Consider the following 5,500-nt stretch of genomic DNA (forward strand, 5'->3'; position numbering starts at 1 on the left):
GTTGCTATGGTAACATATTTTGTGTATGGGACGTGGTTGTGAAAACGATTGTTTATGTCTGTTTTACAAGGAAATTATTGCCAGCTTGCACCAATCTGCACAATAAGCAAGCTAATTAATTTACGGCTTGTATAATAAATTCGATTATCAGCGTTATTACATTATGTGAAAAACTGTTAATAATCCCGAGGAGAAATTATATGAGGTAGTATTTTAGAAAATAAAAATCGGCATATCTTTTTCGCTTATTTTTGAAGGATGTTTTAAAAGCTTTTACATATATAGACAAAAGTGAAAACAAAATTTAAAGAAGATATAATTGGTATATTTGTAAAGAATGAGTTGCTTTCAATGTCCAGCGACACAAACACACACACGTATTCAGGACGACAATGATGATAAATTATCATTTGTGATTTAATAAGAAAAGACTCCGATAAGATAAGCAGTTCGCGTGCCGCTTCCACAGGGAGAAATCACCTATTATAGTCCAAACAACATGACACTAGCCTAGCACCTTGACCAAATTTAATACGTATATACCTCGTCGATAGGGTGACAGCGTTGGCAAGCAGTGAGCCAAACTAATGTTTTTCTTTGTAAAGTACGCAGCAGGTTTCATATAAATATACCCCGTTCTTGTTCTGATACGCGTGTAATATTTTTCAGTGGACGTTTAATACTATTGTCATCCCCATCATATCTTTTTTCTTCCAATATTTATGCTCATGTATCTCGCGTTAAGTGCTTAATAGTTTTTTCAAAAACATTTTTTTTTTAATTTTCTCATCTCGCCAATGTTATTTTAGTCGGTGAATATTCCATTATTTCATTTATTCATAAACAATATGTTGTAACTTGTGATTCAACGATATACATAGTTATACATACAAAACTAAGTTGGCTTGCATGTATATAAATAATTAGAAAACACACTGTGTTCATTTACTTACTTGAGGATGTTTCCACCTTATTAAACATAGTAACAGATTAAAGAAAAAGGATGATGTCCACGGGCTACCTGAATTGATGACTTTATGAAACATTACGCAAATATCTTGTTTAAGGTTAGCATTAAAATGATAGTTTTTGCATCTGTAGTGTGTAACGAACAGAGGTAAAATACTCATAAAAGTCACATCCAGGCTGATAACCAATATATCAGCTTATATGACGTCACGTAGTCGGGTTGATATGAGGTTATCAGCCTGGGTGGGTGAGCACATCGGTAGAATATGATCAAAACACTACTAGTAATGCATGTCATTTTTCATGTCGGTCCCGGTTATCATCCCTCCACCCATATCAGCCCTTGTATAACTTTTGGCTTATATAGGGGTCTCTGCATGAATGATACCCGTCACGATATGGAAACTTTTTCTTCGTCATAACATAAACTTTGCATAAATTAAAAAAAAACCATCCATATGATTGCTTTCCTTGAGGTCTATTTTTTTTTATAGTACTTTTGCGTCAATTTCAGGAATGTATATTGGGCCATCCGTTAGCCGCTGTAGTTATAGTTCTCATTGATTTATTAAAAAGTGTCTGCTGGACGCCCATCGGTAATTATTACATAAACATCCAGTACAATAATATGCTTACAATGTGACAATAGGTAAAACCTTGGCAATGAGTGGACCTGTAAAGGAAAAATTGCATGGAAATGAATCAGGATATTTGGTGGGTCAGTTTCATCACAGGCACTTGTCTCAGAAAAAAGCATCTTGTATACTTTATTTTTTTTCTGGTACAGTCATGTGCCTGTGAGTTTTAACAGTCAACTTCCGACGCATGCGAAGAGTTGATGTTTTGGATCTTGTATTTATACATCAGACCGAACATAAGTGTATAATTGTGCGACTAGTCGAAATCACCAAGTGTCCAGTGGCCAGACGGACGCACCCCCCCCCACCCCCCTCGCGAAAAATCTAGATAACCACACAAATGCATATACTCGAGCTATCTTTGAAGTAGTTTCTTTTTAGAAACAAACAATAGGGTGGTATAAGGTTCAAATTTTATTTACATTAAATCCTATTCATGTTATTTACAATGTATGAAAACTGCACTTTTTTTAAAAGAGATTCTCTCAGCTGTTAATGACATTTTTTAGATCGCTATCACGCTGAAATACACATCAGGTACATGTATATATAGAATTCAATCATCTACTTTTTACTCAAATCTGAATCTGAAATCTGATTAATCATCACAACTTTATGTCTTTATGATATATCTTTTTAATCATATTTATCTTTTATTTTGCAACCTCTTATAACTACATTGTACGTGTAGGATAGATAGTAGTTGGAGGTGAATCCAGGATTTTTTAAATGGGGGCGTAATTCAATAAAGAAGATTTTATATTGAACATATATTTTGAAGATTCAAGTTATGCTAAAAGTCATATATATGAATTTTGAAAAACATGATATAACAATTAGATAATGTGTAACGGATATGTAGACCTTGCAATAAACAATTATACTAAAAATATTTATCCTAGTACTGATAAATGAGTATTTCACATGAAAAAAAGGGTTTTTTTGACAGACGGAAACTTCGTAGCATTAGGCATCTACATATACAAGGTATGAATATAAATAAGAAGGTGTGGTATAAATGCCAATGAGACAACTCTCCACAAAAGAGCAAATGACACAGAAATTAATAACTATAGATCCCCATACGACCTTTAACAATAAGCAAAGCCCATACCGCATAGTCAGTCGATCAGCTATAAAAGACCGGTCCATAATGACAATGTACAACAATTCAAACGAAAAAAACTAACAGCCTAATTTATGTATAAATAATGAACGAAACACAAATATGTAACACATCAACAAACGATAACCACTGAATTACAGACTCCTGACGTGGGACAGGCACATACATACAGAATGTGGCGGGGTTAAACATGTTAGCGAGATCCCCCCAACTTAAAATTGGACAGTTATGTAACCTTACAACATAAGAACGAACTATATACAAAAATCAGTTGAAAAAGGCTTAACTCGTCAGATGGATACAAATAGGATCAAATAGAAATGAAGCCTACATGTCTTCCACCTTCTGAAATAAAAAGCTATCTTCATACACATATTTTACGCCGCCACCACCGAACAGTAATCCTTATGTCTCGTACTTTTTCGTATCAGGCGAGACAAAATCAATAAGCATGCAGAAACTCGTGTTCAGCTAACTTAAGTAAATTCATTGATAGTTGTTGTCTCATTGGCAATTGCACCTCAATAGTATACTTTTCAATCATTAGTGTGTGGGGTGGGGTGGGGTGTGGGGGTGTGTCATTAGTACTAATTTTAGCATTTCCTAATGGCAAAATAAATAAATCAAGCTAGCAAAGAACATGAGATTGAGAAGAGCTTGATTTTATTGTACAATGTACAAAAAAATGACAAAAATATACCCAACTCCGAGGTAAACAAAAAACAAACAAACGTGGAAGTCAAACAGACATGGACCTTTGGTTTTCCCGTTTTAATTTTTGGGGCCCTTCATTGCTTGCTGTTCGGTGTGAATCAAGACTTCATGTTGAAGGCCGTACCTTGACCTATAATGGTTTACTTTTATAAATTGTTACTTGAATGGAGAGTTGTCTCATTGGCACTCATAGCACATCTTCTTATATCTATAGAAGGATTACAGAATAGAGAATAGTGGTTAAAACGAGCAAACAATAAAGAGAAAAAAATATAAAGAACAATGGCCTAGAAAATTAAAAGAAAAATAGAAAAGAAAGTTATAAGTTGCTGTAATAAGAAAGGTTTTTAACCAATTCATTGGTATGTTGACGGCGGTGTTTATCGGATTTAATGTGATTTAAACAGTTTATCATATAAAAAAAAGCTGTTGGTTTCATAAATCATCTGGATCTGTTTAGGTTGAGCCCACTTGTATGAGTATATAGATACATATCGCATTTGGATCCAAGTCAAAAATCGGATTGACCGTGGATATTGTAGAAATAGTAAATTTGGTTGTCCACTTTCGAACGTTAACTTCTTCTCCATGCTCACGGAAAACCAGTAACCAAGTTGTGAGTATTATTGCTAATAACATCGAATTGCCTTAGTTGTCTACCACAGAAGACCTAAATTACCATGTGGCTACCTGAAAATGCATGATTCGGCTCTCAGGCAAACTTATCGCAATGACTTCAAAATACGGTCGAAATGCCAGTGCGAGTCCCACGCAACACATCAGAAAAACGGGCCTCAAGAGGTTTGATTTTAATCAGACTGATCAATAGGAATTACAAACCCGAGACTATCGTCTCAAAAGAGGGACGAAAGATACCAGAGGGAGAGTCAAACTCGTGGATAGAAAATAAACTGACAACGCCATGGTTAAAAAGAAAAAGACAAACAGACAAACAATAGTACAGAAGACACAACATAGAAAACTAAAGACTAAGCAACACGAACCGCCCTACCAAAAACTGGGGATGATCTCAGGTGCTCCGGAAGGGTAAGCAGATCCTGCTCCACATGTGGAACCCGTCGTATTGCTTATGGTATTCCAAATCCAGTAAATCTCTCAACTTGGAGATATATACTCCATGTGCAGGTACATGTACTGATGGAATGCAATTGTAGGTACATAGAAATGTGACGTTAAAACAATTGGGAAGCGGAAATCATCTCTTTTGGAGTAAAGTTTTGTTTTTAACAAAAAGATCATTGTCAATTTCTAGCATGTAAGTCAAGATATGAGGCCCACATAACTGTACTGTAAAATTATTATGTTGATTTATGTATGCCCTCAACCCATATGGGTAAAAATGTGCATTTATTCAATAAACTGTTATACATGTTTATAAATGATATTGAAAAAAAATCTGTTAAATTTAAGCTTATATATACTTATCATTACTTTATATACTTTTATTTTATAAAATGTTCGGTAATAAAACATGTAAATATCTTTTTTCCCGAATCATATACACATATGAACGTATGACACTGAATATAAATGAAAGGTCAAACATAAATAAAAAGAAAAAAACCCTGCCTGACTTATTTTTTAGTTATTCGATCTTAGACAAGTTTTAATTACAATAAATTAAATCAAAACATTTTATTTTATTTATGTTTGTAACTAGTACATAGAATTTTAAATAACGCAATTTTAAAAATAGACAAAATTTTTAAATGCGGTGACCCTGCAGATAGGGTGGACTTCCTGAAGAAGCTTCTGTCATCTAGTCAAGTCATAGACCTCCTGGATCAAATCTAGATATCAAAATTTCTGCCAGGAATTCTGACATACATACTGATTTTCCAGATATATGCTCGGAACATGTTGTGCTTGTTTTAGCACACTTTTTTGTTTTGTTTTCATTGTTGTAAGTAAATTACTTTTTTGGTTCAATAAAATAGTAATTAATGCGAACAGTTAATTATTCCCTTCTAAAAAAATTACGCTAAAATGATTGGTTACATCACTTGTTGTACACTTTTAAATTTAAATTGTT

This window comes from Mytilus edulis, chromosome 6 (genome assembly GCF_963676685.1).
Source record: "Mytilus edulis chromosome 6, xbMytEdul2.2, whole genome shotgun sequence".
NCBI classification, from domain to species: domain Eukaryota; kingdom Metazoa; phylum Mollusca; class Bivalvia; order Mytilida; family Mytilidae; genus Mytilus; species Mytilus edulis.